We start from the raw sequence: 15,177 nt of genomic DNA on the forward strand, positions 1-15,177 counted from the left end.
AAGGACACACTCAGTGTGATACATGTGGACACTGGGGCGGACCGACAAGTCACGCCATTCCTCTCTTCTTATGCAACCCTGGTTTTGTACAAGCAGCCTGGTGACCCATTGTTTGTAGTGCTCTGATATAGTGACAGTTGACTAAAGGCTTCTTTTTTTTTTTTATTGTTGTAGTTATTATTGTTGTTGTTATTGATATCGTCAGCGTCATTGTTGGATAGGACAGAGAGAAATGGAGAGAGGAAGGGAAGATAGAGAGGAGGAGAGAAAGACACCTGCAGACCTGCTTTACCACCTGTGAAGCGACTCCCCTGCAGGTGGGGACGGAGGCGTGAACCGGGATCCTTAAGCCGGTCCTTGCGCTTCGTGCCACCTGCACTTAACCCGCTGAGCTACCACCCGACTCTCTAAAGGCTTTTTTCTACCATTATTGGGGAGCATGTTCTAATTCCCTACTTTTTTCCCCATATTTTTCTTTACTTATTATTGGATAGAGACAGAGAGAAATTGAGAGGGGAGGAAATAGAAAGGGAGACAGAGAGACACCTGCAGCCCTGCTTCACCACTCACAAAGCTTTCCCCTTACTTTTTATTTTATTTTATTTTATTTATTAATGAGAAAGTTAAGAGGAGAGAGAGAAAGAACCAGACATTACTCTGATACATGTGCTACCAGGGATTGAACTTGAGACCTCATACTTGAGAGTCCAATGCTTTATCCACTGTACCACCACCTCCCAGACCACCCCGCTATTCTTAATATGAGAAATGTTTCCAAAGGCAGAGACTTCTCCCCACTCAAGAAGGGACTGCTTTCCCACTGATGAGACTTCACAGACTGGTGTCTAAACTGAGGAGGCAGGACAGGGGCGGTGATGACACTGCAGTAGGGAAGCCTTCTTCAGAAATTCAGAGCAGTCTCTCCATGAGAGAGCGGGTGCTGTTTGCAGTGGCATCATTGTGTGCTGAACAAGAAGCCTCCTGTCTTCCTCTGGGTCCCTCAAGACAGGACAGATAATCAAACAAGCAGAAGGCACATCTGCAGGAGGAAAACAAAGAGATTTTTTTTTTTTTTAACCAGCGTACTGCTCAGCTCTGATTTGAACATGGGACTTTGGAGCCTCAGGCATGGGAGTCTGTTTGCATAACCATTATGCTATCTATCCCTGCCCCAGAAAATTATTAACAATACAAACATACACATCTCCTATAGACAGAGAAACAGAAAATCTGAGTAACTTACAACATGGCCCTAGATAGCCTCTTTTTCTTTCTTAATGTCATTTTAAAAATATTTATTTATTTTCCCTTTTGTTGCCCTTGCTGTTTAATTGTTGTAGCTATTATTGTTGTTGTTGTTGATGTTGTCCGTTGTTGGATAGAACAGAAAGTGCAGAGAGGAGGAGGGGAAGACAGAAAGGGGGAGAGAAAGACAGACACCTGCAGACCTGCTTCACCTCCTGTGAAGCGACGCCCCTGCAGGTGGAGAGCCGGGGGTTTGAACCGGGATCCTTATATAGGCCACTTTATATAGGCCAGGGATCCTTATATAGGCCAGCTTTATACCACGTGAGCTTAACGTGCTGCGCTACAGTCCGACTCCCCTTAATGTTTTATTTTATTTGTTCACCTCAATGAGATACAGAAAGAGAGACCTGCCAGAGCACTGATCAGTTCTGGATGATGGTGGTGCTGGAGACTGAACCTGGAGCCTCAGAGCCTCGGGCATGAAAGCCTTTTTGATATAAGCATTATGCTGTCTCCCCGGCCTCCTTCAACAGCTTGGCTAAAGCACAGGACTCGGGGAAGAGAAGGGGCGGGAGGGCTAGAACACTGAAGGCCAGTAAAGGTATTGTAGCGGAATGCCGGAATGCTGGCTCCTCCACCCTCTCAAGACTCCTCTTCCGGAGATGCCTTATCTCCAAGGTCATCTTCAGTCTGGAAATGAACCTTTGGCCAAAGGCACATCCTGAGAGTAATTTCTTTTTTTATGGTGATGCGGGGGATTAAACCTGGGACCAGTGTTTCTTGGGCATGAGAATCTGCATACCAATAAAGCTCCCTCCCCACCCTAATCAACTTTTGCTGCCTTACTTTATGCACATCTTATCTATGTGACTTTTTCAAAAAAATTTTTTTATTTATTTATTTTTCCTTTTGTTGCCCTTGTTTTTCATTATTGTTGTAGTTATTATTGTTGTTATTGATGTCATTGTTGTTACATAGGACAGAGAGAAATGGAGAGAGGAAGGGAAGACAGAGAGGAGGAGAGAAAGATAGACACCTGCAGACCTGCTTCACTGCCTGTGAAGCGACTCCCCTGCAGGTGGGGAGCCGGGGGCTCAAACCGGGATCCTTAAGCCAGTCTTTGACCTTCACACCACATGCACTTAACCCACTGCGCTACCACCCGACTCCCAATTTTATGTGACTTTTTGTAAAAAGCAATCATTCAACAGAAGACATCCTTGGAAAATGACTATTGGTTACTTTTAGCTACTCTTTCACACAAAGTCTATCATAGGATGATCTCTATTCTTTTATGTTAGGACAGGGAGAAATTGAGAAGGGAGGAGGAGACAGAGAAGTAGAAAGAAAGGGGCCATGGCGTGGCACACCTGGTTAAGTTCATACACTATAGTGCACAAGGACCCGGGTTCAAGCCCCTGGTCCCCACCTGCAGGGGGACATCTTCATGAGTGGTGAAGCAGGGCTGTAGGTGTTTCTCTGTCTCTCTCCCTCTCCCTCCCCTCTCAATTTCTCTGTCTCTATCCAATAATAAATGAATAAAAGTTTTAAAAATCAGTATAAAAAAAGTAGAGAGAAAGAGACACCTGCAGCCCTGCTTCACTGTTTATGAAGTTTCTCCTGCAGGTGGAGACCAGGGGCTTGGACCTGGGACTCTGAGTATGGTAACATCAGCTCCCTACCATAGGATGATCTTTTAAAAATGGTCAACTAGAAACAGGCTGGCAGTGTGGATCTGCCAATGCCCATGTCCAGTGGAGAAGCAACTACAGAAGCCAGACCTCCCACCTTCTACACCCCATAAAGAATTTGGGTCCTAGAAGCCAGACCTTCTACCTTCTGCAACCCACAATGACCCTGGGTCCATGCTCCCAGAGGGATAGAGAATGGGAAAGCTATCGGGGGAGGGGGTGGGATATGGAGATTGGGCGGTGGGAATTGTGTGGAGTTGTACCCCTCCTACCCTATGGTTTTGTTAATTAATCCTTTCTTAAATAAAAAAAAAAAAGAATTTGGGTCCAGGATTCGGGCAGTAGCGCAGTGGGTTGAGTGCAGGTGGTACAAAGTGCAAGGACCGGCGTTAAGAACCCTGGTTTGGGGCGGGGGTAGATAGCATAATGGTTATATAAAGAGACTCTCATGCCTGAGGCTCTGAAGTCCCAGGTTCAATCCCCCACACCACCAAAAGCCAGAGGTATGCAGTGTTCTGGTATTTAAAAAAAAAAAAAAAAAAAAGAACCCTGGTTCAAGCCCCCGGCTCCCCACCTGCAGGGGAGTCGCTTCACAGTGAAGCAGGTCTGCAGGTGTCTGTCTTTCTCTCCCCCTCTCTGTCTTGCCCTCCTCTCTCCATTTCTCTCTGTCCTATCTAACAATATCAATAACAACAATAATAACTACAACAACAATGAAAAACAAGAGCAACAAAAGGGAAAAAAAAAAAAAGAATTTCTGTCCATACTTCCAGAAGGATAAAGAATAGAGAAGCTTCCAGTGGAGGGGACGGGGTACATCTCTGGTGGTGGGAGCTGTATGGAATTGTACCCTTTTTGTTTTACAACCTTGTTAATCATTATTTAATCACTAATAAAAAAAATCAAAGAATTTTTTAAAAATGATCAACTGCTGAACTGTTGACAGCTCACAAATGCAAAAAAAAAAGATCACCTATCAGAGAGTGAAGGCAGAAAGTTCTTGATTCGGTCACTTATTCATGATCTAAATGAATCTCATGTTATCTTACAAGATGCTATCTTTTTAAGTTTTATTTATTTTATTTTTGAGAGAGATTCAGAGAGACACACACAGAGAGAAACACCAGAGCACTGCTCAACTCTGACTTATGGTGGTGCGGGGGGTTGAACCTGGGACTTAGGAGCCTCAGGCATGAGAGTCTGTTTGAATAACCATTATGCTGTCTCCCCTGCCCTTAATTTTTAAAAAATATTTATTTATTGGGAGTCAGGCAGTAGTGCAGTAAAGCACAAGGATCCAGGTTCAAGCCCCCGGCTCCCCACCTGCAGGGGAGTCGCTTCACAGGCGACTGTGACCTGCTTTACCGCTTGTGAGGTGACACCTCTCTAGGTGGGGAGCCGGGGGCTCAAACCGAGATCCTTACACTGGTCCTTGTGCTTTGCGCCACGTACACTTAATCCACTGCACTACTGCCAGATGCCTGCAAGCTGTCATCTTTTTACAGCAGATATGATACTATTGTTTTCTTTTTTCTTAAAGATTTTATTTATTTATTAATGAGAAAGATAGGAGGAGAGAGAGAAAGACCCAGACATCACTCTGGTACAGGTGCTGCTGGGGACTGAACTGAGGACCTCATGCTTGAGAGTCCAATGCTTTATCCACTGCACCACCTCCTGGACCACGATACTACTGTTTTCTAAGATGTTTGATTTTCAGATTACGATAATTATCTATATTTATATATAATAACTATTATCTATAATAATATATTGCTATATATTATTGTGACAATTATTTATATTTATATATATATATGGCATTTTAAAGAAGGCACACACTGATGGCTGTTCTACATTCCAGTTTAGTGGCCTGAATATTCACACTACCACTGCTTTGCAGTATAGACAAACCAACTCTAAATCATTGAGTGGCTAGATGGACTGGGGTTTATGATGCCTCATTCTCTTTTTTTTTAATTTTTTAAAAATATTTTATTTTATTTATTTATTCCCTTTTGTTGCCCTTGTTGTTTTATTGTTGTAGTTATTATTGTTGTCGTCGTTGTTGGATAGGACAGAGAGAAATGGAAAGAGGAGGGGAAGACAGAGAGGGGGAGAGAAAGACAGACACCTGCAGACCTGCTTCACCGCCTGTGAAGCGACCCCCCTGCAGGTGGGGAGCCGGGGTTCGAACCGGGATCCTTATGCCGGTCCTTGTGCTTTGCGCCACCTGCGCTTAACCCGCTGCGCTACGGCCCGACTCCCTTTTTATTTGTTTTTTTTTTTTAAGATTTTATTTATTCATGAGAAATGATGAGAGAGGAAGAACCAGACATCACTCAGGTCCATGTGCTGCTGGGGATCGAACTCAGGACCTCATGCTTGAGAGTCCAATGCCTTATCCACTGTGCCACCTCCCTGACCACTCTTTCTTTTAATACTTTATTTCTTTACTAATAAAAGGGATAGGAGGAGAGAGAGAAAATAGATATCACTCTGGCACATATGCTGCCGGGGATTGAATTTGGGACCTCGTGTTTGAGAGTCCAACACTTTACCCACTGCATCACCACCTGCACTACTCATTCTCTGTCTTTTATAAACCACTTTCAGGAGTCAGGCGGCAGCGCAATGGGTTAAGCGCATGTCAAGGACCAGAGTAAGGATCACGGTTCGAGCCTCTGGCTCCCCACCTGCAGTGAAGTAAGTCTGCAGGTGTCTATCTTTCTCTCCCCTCTCTGTCTTCCCCTCCTCTCTCCACTTCTCTCTGTCCTATCCAACAACGACAACGACATCATTAACAAAAACAATAATAACTACAACAACAAGGGCAACAAAAGGAAAAATAAATAAATATAAAAAATTAAAAATTAATTTAAAAAATAAAAGCCATTTTCCAGGGGTTCAGGCTGTACCGCAGCCGGTTAAACGCACATGGCATAAAACTTGAGGACCATCATAAGGATCCCGGTTCGAGCACACGGCTCCCCATCTACAGGGGTGAAGTTAAGTCTGCAGGTGTCTGTCTTTTTCTCTCCCTCTTTGTCTTCCCGTCCTCTCTCGATTTTTCTCTGTCCTATCCAACAACAACAGCTATAGCAACAATAACAAGGGCAACAAAATGGGGAAAAAGGCCCTCAGAAGCGGTGGATTCATAGTGCAGGGCCCGAGCCCTAGTGATAACCCTGGAGGCAAAAAAAAAAAATTTTTAAAGCAAACAAACAACAACAAAATTTTCCACAACACTTACATGTGAATGTTAACATGCTCACTTTTAATTAGCAATCCCTTTTTATATTTTTTTCAGTTTATAAAAGTAATGAAAAATACCCACAGCTGGTCTTCCAAAGAGAGCCCCGTTCACCATAGTGTTGTCATCTTCTTTTGGTCTTGGAAGCAACTCTGCAATTTAATTAAAAAAAAAAAAAAAAAAAGAAACTTTTTTTTTTCATTATAAACAGACACAGTCACTCAGAAAAAAAAAAAAAAAAGTCTGCCAGCCGCTCGCCAGCGGGCTCGTCCCACAGCAGCCACATCTGGCCGCCTGGCCCGCGGGCGCCATGGCCCTGCTCCGGGGCGTGGGGGGCGCGCTGAGCTCCCAGGGCAAGTCCGGAGCGGACCTCTGTGCGGGCTGTGGGAACCCACTGCGCCTTCCCTTCAGTTTTTCCATCCTCCCACGATGGCTTTCCTCCGGCATGACTTACCCAAAGAAGCCGATGACTTCCTACATTCGCTTTTCTAAAGGACAGCTTTCCCTGTTTAAAGCCCAGAACCCAGGTGTGAAAACTCCAGCACTAATTAAACAAATTGCTCAACAATGGAGGGAACTTTCTGATGAAGAGAAAAAAGTATATGAAGATACTTACAGGGCAGACTGGGAGTCATACAAAGAAGAGCTGAGCAGACTTCAGAAACATCTAACAAAAAGTCAAATCGAATCTTTAGAAAAAAGTCTTGCAGAAACGTTTAAAAAAGAAGGCAATAATCAAAAAGAGGGAGTTGACAATGCTTGGGAAACCAAAAAGACCTCCCACGGCTTATAACATCTTTTTATCTGAAAGATTCCAAGAAGCTAAGGACTTGTCAGCATAGGGAAAGCTGAAGTCTTTAAATGAAAGTTGGAAAAATCTTACGAGTTCTCAAAAGCAAGTGTATATTCAATTTGCTGAAGATGATAAAGTTCGTTATTATAATGAAATGAAAGTTTCAGGGCCGGGTGGTGGCGCGCCTGGTTAAAGTACTTGCAGTACCATGTACAAGGACCCGGGTTCAAGCCCCCGTCCCCACTTGCAGGGAGGAAGCTTCATGAGTGGTGAGGCAGGGCTGCAGGTGTCTCTCTGTCTCTCTTTCTTGCTATCTCCCCACATCTCTCAATTTCTGTCTCTACCCAATAAAAAAAAAAAGAAAGAAAGTTTGGGAAGACAAAACGATTGAAGCCGGGTGAAATGATCTTCTACGTCGCCGACCAAAGTCCTCAAAAGATAAAACAGAAGATTGAGGCACGTTCATAATGGATAAGACACAAGAAACCAATCAGGTCTCAACACCTGAAACTGTTGTAAAATGAAGTATAAAGTTGGTAAACATTAAAAAAAAAATCTGTCAAATATCTCTGATAAAGTTGTTGTCTTTCAGAATGTGACGTTAGTCAAATGCAAGGATTTAAGGAACCAGACCTCATGTACTTCAGGGTAGCAAGTGACAAAATATTTGAGGGAGATTGGCAGCTTTTGTCATTCTTGATGATGTCTGTGCCTTTGTCCTAGAGGCTCAATCTCTCTGTGTGTCTCTCTCATTCTTTCCCTCTTTTTCTTTCCTGCACCGACATGCAATTTCCCTGCTCCAGGGCCAATGTCTTTGGACACAGAGAGCGTCGGAGAAAGAGGGAGAGATACCACAGCAACAGACCTTCCCCTAGCATCTTACTCCCGTGCAGTGCCAGGGTTTGAACCCCGTCTGTGTGTGTGTGGCAAAATGGTAGCTCTACCGAGTGGTCTACCAGCCCCAAATCTCCATTTCTTGTTTTCTTTCAGAGTCTCATCTGTTGTTTCCCTGTTTCTGATATTTCACTCACAGGCTTTCCTCACTCCTGTGATTATCACATGGATTAACGTTGGAATGCTTTTTCCTCATTCTTATTTGCCTCTGGTTTGTTGGCATTTGTTTTTCTGGGCTTCCATCCTGGTTCATTGCTGCAGTGGCTCTTTTTGGTTTGACCATTCTACTTGGTGTCTTTTGAAATGTGTGTCCTGCCTACAGGGATGCAGAGGTCACACACAACACTCCTGTGCTGAATATGGGCCCCAGATCAGATCAAATCCATGGGGTTTATAGTCAACGATATTTATACACTTTTCTCATATTTGGGAGCTACTCTCTTCCCTGATCCAGCTTTCTAGCCCTTTTTCCAGCCATGACATCATCTCCCCAGACAATAACCTGGGTCCACCTGCATAACAGGTATCAGGCTCAGTCAAAAGCTAATAAAGTCTTGGACCCTTTGGAATATTCCTAAAATAGACCTACTAGCTATTTCCAAAATGGAGACCCCAAATCTTCATCTGCAATATTCCAGCCTTTAGGTTCATGATTAGTCAACAATTTGTTTGGCTTTATATGTTAAACTCTTTTTCAGCCACCAGGTTCCATGATGCCAACCTGACTTCCCTGGGCAGATGACCCCACCAATGTGTCCTGGAGCTCTGCTTCCTCAGAGCCCTTCCCCACTAGGGAAAGAGAGAGACAGGCTGGAGTATGGATCCACCTGCCCAATGCCCATGTTCAGTGGGGAAGCAGTTACAGAAGCCAGACCTTCCACCTTCTGCACCTCACAATGACCCTGGGTCCATGCTCCCAGAGGGATAAAGAATAAGAAAGCTGTCAGAGGAAGAGATGGGATACGGAGTTCTGGTGGAATTGTACCCCTCATATCCTTGGTCTTGTCAGTGTTTCCATTTTATAAATAAATAAATCAGAAAAAAAAGAAAGAGAGAAAGGAAGAAATAGAAAGAAAGAAAGAAAGAGAGAGAGAGAAATAAAAAGAAAGAGAAAAAAAGAAAGAAAGAGAAAGGAAGAAAGAGAGAAAGAAAGAAAGGTGTGTCCTGGGTGTTGTTACTCAGGTATGGTGTGAGGTGGCCTCTAGTCTGTTGGCTCCTGGACCCCTGAAGCCAGTCACCTTGTGGGGTGTCTCAGGAGTGGGTGGTGATGTTATCCTAGGACTGGCACCACTGCCTCTGGAGGATAAGGGTCTCTTGAGTTCAAGCTGAAGAGAGAAGTTGATCATGGGAACAGTACTCAGCTCTCCTTTGTTCTTTTCAGCATTCTTTGGCCATTCAGAGACCGGTTATAATTTCCCACGGTGGTTTCTCTTTGCCCTGTCCTCTGTAGTTTCTCTCCCACTGTCCTAAAAATCCAGCTTCCATTCAGAGATGCCAGGGGCCGAGGAGCTTCCTCGAGGAGACTCAAACTAGGTGTTATCATCATGAAGACGTCTTGACTCCCCCAAAGCTTCATTTCTATGGTTCTTTCTTACAAAAAGTTCTTGTGCATACAGAAAACAATAAGGATGGCCTCGGAAACATTGTTGATAACAGAGGAAATTAGGAAACTGGTTACTGTTTATTGAATTTTTACAAGGTCCATCCATTTTTTTTTTAAACAAAATTTTCTTTTTCTTTTCTTTTTTTTTTTTTTGGATAGAGACAGCCAGAAACTGAGAGGGAAAGGATAGAGAGGATGAGAGACAGAGAGACACCTGCTGCACTGCTTCACCACTTGTGAAGCTTCCCCCCTGCAAGTGGGAACCTGGGGCTTGAGCCTGGGTCCTTGAGCATTGTAACATGTGCACTCAACCAGGTGCGCCACCATCTGGCCCCCATTCATTCATTTAAGGAAAGGGCGACCAGAGCAGCCATCTGCAGTGCCGGGATTGGAACCTTATGCTCGGCATAAGGATCCCAGTTCGAACCTCTGGCTCCTCACCTACAAGGTCTGCAGGTGTCTGTCTTTCTCTCCCCTCTCTGTCTTCCTCTCCTCTCTCGATTTCTCTCTGTCCTATCCAACAACAATGACAGAAATAACAACAACAATAATAACAACAATGATAAACAACAAGGACAACAAAAGGGAAAAAAATAGCCTCCAGGAGCAGTGGATTCACGGTGCAGGCACCAAGCCCCAGAAATAACCCTGGAGGCAATAAATAAATAAATAAATAAATAAATAATAAGAATGGCAAAACAAAATGTTATAAATGACAATATCTTTAGGTCTCTCGCATACCCAATAAAATATATATATTGGTGGGAGGGGGTAGTGGTGGCTCCCAGGTAGAAGGTAGAGCACACACATTACAATGTGCAAGGACCCAAGTTCAAGCCCCCAGTCCCCACCGGCAGGAGGGAAGCTTCATGAGTCATGGAGCAAGGCTGCAGGTATCTCTCCTTCTCCCTCTCTATCCCCCCTCCTCTCTCGATTTCTCTCTCTCTGTCTCTCTGTCTCTACCTGAACAAGTTAGCCCAGAGCTATGAAGCCCCACTTATGATCAAAAAACTAAATAATTAAAACTAATTTTTTTTTTATCTCTCCCTTCCTAGGACACCCACCCACCCGCCTGTTCCCATTACCTGTGCCCAAGCCATGCCAGTCATGAAAGGGCAGCAGTTCAATGATCCCGTCTGGATTTGTGGCTCAGGTGAAGCCACTTTGAGCGACTCAGGGTTTGGACTTTAAGGTTGCCGATTCAGGCCAAAGGATTCACTTTGCTCAGACCTGTGAACAAAAGATGAAGCTCAAAGAATGGAAGATTTCAGTTCAGACCCAGGAAGAGACTTCTACCGGGTGGAGTTCTGGGAAGATTCTTCAAAGGCTGTTCCGTGCGTATTGAGGAAAAGCCAGGTTTCTGAAAAAAATATGTGAATGTGCTGACAGAGGACAAGGAATAAGACAATAAAAAGGATTATTAGCTGGGGGTAGGGGAGGGGGGGTGGTGTGAGGGAACTGCCCACTGTAGAGCTCCCAACAGGCTCCTCTGCTGTCCACTGAGCCACCAGAGTCCTGGGCCTGGGCCTGGGCCTGGGCCTGGGCCTGGGCCTGGGCCTGGGCCTGGGCCTGGGCCTGGGCCTGGGGCTGGGCCTGGGGCTGGGGCTGGGGCTGGGGCTGGGGCTGGGGCTGGGGCTGGGGCTGGGGCTGGGGCTGGGCCTGGGCCTGAGGCTGGGGCTGAAGCCTGGGGCCTGGGGCTTGGGGACTATGGGCTGGGCCTGGGGGCTGGGGGCTAGGGGCTGAAGTCTGGGACTGGGCCTGGGCCTGGAGGCTAGGGGCTGGGGCTAGGGCTAAGGGCTGGGGGTTGGGCCTGGGGGATAGGGGCTAGGGCCTATGGGCTCAGGCTGGGGTCTGGTGCCTGGGGGCTGGGGAATGGCGTCTGGGGGTTGGGGTTGTGTCTGGGAACTGGGTTGGGGCTATGGGCTAGGGCTGGGGGCTGGGGCTAGGGACTAGGGGCTGGTGCTTGGGGCTGGAGATGGGGGCTGGGGGCTGGGGCAGGAGCTGTGTCTGGGAACTGGGTTTGGCCTGTGGGCTAGGGTTGGGGGCTGGGGCTAGGGTTGGGGGTTTGTGCTTGGGGCTGGGCCTGGGTGCTGGGGCCACTCTTCAGGCTGCTGGGTCATTGCAAGCCAGGCCGGCCAGGGACAGACTGGACAGGGAAGTGGCAGAGGCCAGAGACAATGTAGGCTTCTCTGAGATTCCAGAAGTTATACTGTTTCGTTAAGTGCTTCTGCATGCAACTTGCCCCAGTCCTTAGGACATATAGTCCCCTGGTTTTCTTTCTTTATCTCTCTCTCTCTCTCTCTTTCTCTCTTTCTCTTTCTCTCTTTCTCTCTCTCTCTTTCTTTTTCTCTTCCTTCCTTTGTCCCTTTATTCCTTTTTTATGTTTTTTAGTATTTCCATCTTTTTTTAAAAAAATAAAAACAAAGAAATCTATAGGGGATGAGAATCTAGAAAGGAGGAGAGAATGAGAGGCACTGGCAGCCCTGCTTCACTGCTTACAAACCTTCCACCCTGCAGGTGGGGACTGGGGGCTTGAACCTGGGTCCTTGCAGCCTGTAACGTGTGCTCAGCCAGGTGTGCCACTATATCTCCCTTATTTATTAATTTATATTGTAGTTATTATTGTTGTTTTCGATATTGTCGTTGTTGGACAGGACAGAGAGAAATGGAGAGAGGAGGGAAGACGGAGAGGGGGAGAGAAAGACAGACACCTGCAGACCTGCTTCACCGCCTGTGAAGCGACTCCCCTGCAGGTGGGGAGCCGGCGGCTCGAACCGGGATCCTCACGCCGGTCCTTGTGCTTTGTGCCACGTGCGCTTAACCCGCTGCGCTACCGCCTTACTCCCTCATTATTTATTTATTTATTTTTTATTTGACAGGACAGAGAGAAATTATTGGGAAGGGCCAGGGAGATAGCATAATGGTTATGCAAAGAAACTTATGCTTGGGGTTCTGAAGTCCCTGGTTCAATCCCCCACATCACCATAAGCCAGAGTTGAGCAACACTCTGATATAAAAATAAATATGGGAGTCGGGTGGTAGCACAGCAGATTAAGCACATGGTGGTGCGAAGCACAAGGACCAGCCTAAGGATCCCGGTTCAAGCCCCCGGCTCCCCACCTGCAGGGGATTTGCTTCACAGGCGGTGAAGCAGGTCTGCAGGTGTCTGTCTTTCTCTTCCCCTCTCTGTCTTCCCCTCCTCTCTCCATTTCTCTCTGTCCTATCCAACAACAACGACATCAGGAACAACAACAATAATAACTACAACAATAAAACAACAAGGGCAACAAAAGGGAATAAATAAATAATTTTTAAAATACATTAAAAAATAAATAAAATAAAATGAAGAGGAAGGGGAGAGAGATGAAGTTTCCCTGCTCATGAAGCTTCACCCCTGCAGGTAGGGACCAGAGGCTTGAACCCAGATTCTTGTGCATTGTAATGTGAGCATTCAAAAGGCTGTTTTCTGCATGTCAGGTACAGGTGGTGGGGGCGGGACAGGGGAGCCTCTGGGAACTGTTACTTCCTAAGACGTTTCCTTGAGTTCTAAGAACTGGTCAGAGCAACTCCAAAGTCATCCTGTGTGGCCTCATCTGTTCCCTCTCTTGACACCGCTGTGCTGTTAGGTGACCCTGCAGCCCCCAGCCATAGGTCGGGTCACTTCCCACGCCATGGCTGCAGGCTCGCACAGTGATTTAGTGGCACATGGGGCATGGGGACAAGCAGAGGCTTGGCAGGTGCCAGTGGGCTGGGCCTCCCTTGGCCCTCGTTCCTGCCATGAGAGGCTTGTCCTAGCCAGCCTGTGGATCCAACCTTCAACTGGGAGCCCAGCCAGCAAGCACGGGTCAGACCGACCGTCAGAGACACGAGACACGGGGGTGGGAAGGCCACCGCTATCTGAATCCCTGGGGTTCTGAAATGGTCTGTGATGTGGCAGCAACTACTGACATACTTCCACACCTTTTCACCTTTGGTGAGAATAAAAAATGTTAGTTTTATTTTATTAGTGACTTAATATTTATTTACAAGATCGTAAGATAATAGGGGTATAATTGCATAAGGTTTCCACCAATAGAGTGCTGTGTCCCATATCCTCCACTGGAAACTGCAGTAATTCTGCCAAGGTCACAAGTCCGGGTTGACTATATCTACAGGCAAGGAGGATGCCCAGCTGGAGGGAGGCGTCTGTGGAGGGTGGTCTGGGGGTGGCGTAAGGTGCAGTTAACACAGCTGGGGGTCACCTGGGTTAAGACAGGGCAGGGAGTCAGGCAGTAGCAGCAGGTTAAGCGCACCTGGCACAAAGTACAAGGACCAGCCTAAGGATCCTGATTCGAGCCCCATCCTCCCCACCTGCAGGGAGTCGCTTCACAGCCGGTGAAGCAGGTCTGCAGGTGTCTGTCTTTCTCTCCCCCTCTCTGTCTTCCCCTCCTCTCTCATTTCTCTCTGTTCTATATCACAACGACGACATCAATAACAACAGTAACTACAACAACAATTAAAAAAACAAGGGCAACAAAAGGGGGAAAAAAAGACAGGGGCAGAAAGTCTGGAGTCGGGTCCAGGGGACTGTCTTGGTGAAGGAAAGAGAGAGAGAGAGAGAGAGAGAGAGGAAGAGATGGGGGGGAGAGAGAAAGGGATAGAGAAAGGGTGGGAGAGGGAAAGCAAGAGAAACATACAGAGAGGGAGAGAGACGGAGAGAGAGGGAAAGAGAGATGGAAAGAGAGAGAGGGAGGGAGGAGAAAGAGAGAGAGGGAGAGAGACAGAGACAGAGATAGAGCAAGAGTCCTTGCTGAATGAACAGCCCTCCCGTCTGTCCCTGAGAGCAGATCTCATCACTTGATCTAACAAACCCTTGGTGGATTGAGGGTGCTCTCTGCTCGCTTTGGGGCCGGGATCAGCCCTAAGCCCTCAGCTCCCTGATACCCATCAGGCCACATGCTCCGGCTTCAGTGGGGATGAGGCTCCTGCGTCAGGTTCCGGTGCCCAGGCCCTGCAGCTGCTGCCCCGTCCGTCCCCTTCATCAGGTTTCTCCAAACACAGCTGCCTCTCTGCCCTCTCCTTCACCGCCCAGGCTCCTCCACACAGATCGGAGTCCTGTGTCCTCAGCAGCCCCTGGTGAGAGCTCACCTCAGACGCTCCCTAGGGATCCGGGTCCTATTCATTTTGATGTTTGCGTCATCCAAGGTCACCAAATTAATCCCTTCCGGACTGAACTGATGCCTGGCTCCCAGGGGCTGCAGCAGAACATAGGGAAGCTCTTAATTTTCTGTTCTGATCAATTCCACGAGTCCTCTTTCTTTCTTTCTTTCTTTCTTTCTTTTTTACGAGCCCTCTTTCTAACACCGATTTTCTTTCTTTTTAAAAAAAATTTTTTTAAAGATTTTTAAAAATATTTAGTTATTCCCTTTTGTTGCCCTTGTTGTTTTATTGTTGTAGTTACTATTGTTGTTGTTATTGATGTTGTCATTGTTGGATAGGACAAAAAGAAATGGAGAGAGGAGGGGGAGACAGAGAGCAGGAGAGAAAGACAGACACCTACAGACCTGCTTCACCGCCTGTGAAGCGACTCCCTGCAGGTGGGGAGCCCGGGGGCTCAAGTCAGGATTCTTATGCTTTGCGCCACATGTACTTAACCCGCTGTGCTACCGCCCAACTTCCCTAACACTGATTTTATATAAATCTGACAAGAAGATTC

General features: G+C 46.6%; 1 long non-coding RNA gene and 1 pseudogene across 3 annotated transcripts in view; one reads left to right on the top strand and one right to left on the bottom strand.

Annotated features, from left to right (window-relative positions):
- Nucleotides 1-15,177, bottom strand: part of LOC132539952 (uncharacterized) — a 44,710-nt gene continuing 29,533 nt past the window's right edge. Inside the window, exons 4-6 of one of the 3 annotated variants that reach the window (XR_009551257.1) lie at nt 10,568-10,712; nt 6,193-6,344; nt 1-1,039 (exon numbers count right to left, since the gene is read on the bottom strand). This is a non-coding gene — a long non-coding RNA (uncharacterized LOC132539952). The remainder of the gene's footprint in view (nt 1,040-6,192; nt 6,345-10,567; nt 10,713-15,177) is intronic. The other 2 variants (XR_009551254.1, XR_009551255.1) reach the window with 2 other exon arrangements.
- LOC103122130 (transcription factor A, mitochondrial-like) lies at nt 6,356-7,316 on the top strand (annotated as a pseudogene).

Source organism: Erinaceus europaeus, chromosome 8, assembly GCF_950295315.1.
Source record: "Erinaceus europaeus chromosome 8, mEriEur2.1, whole genome shotgun sequence".
Taxonomy (NCBI): Eukaryota; Metazoa; Chordata; class Mammalia; order Eulipotyphla; family Erinaceidae; genus Erinaceus; species Erinaceus europaeus.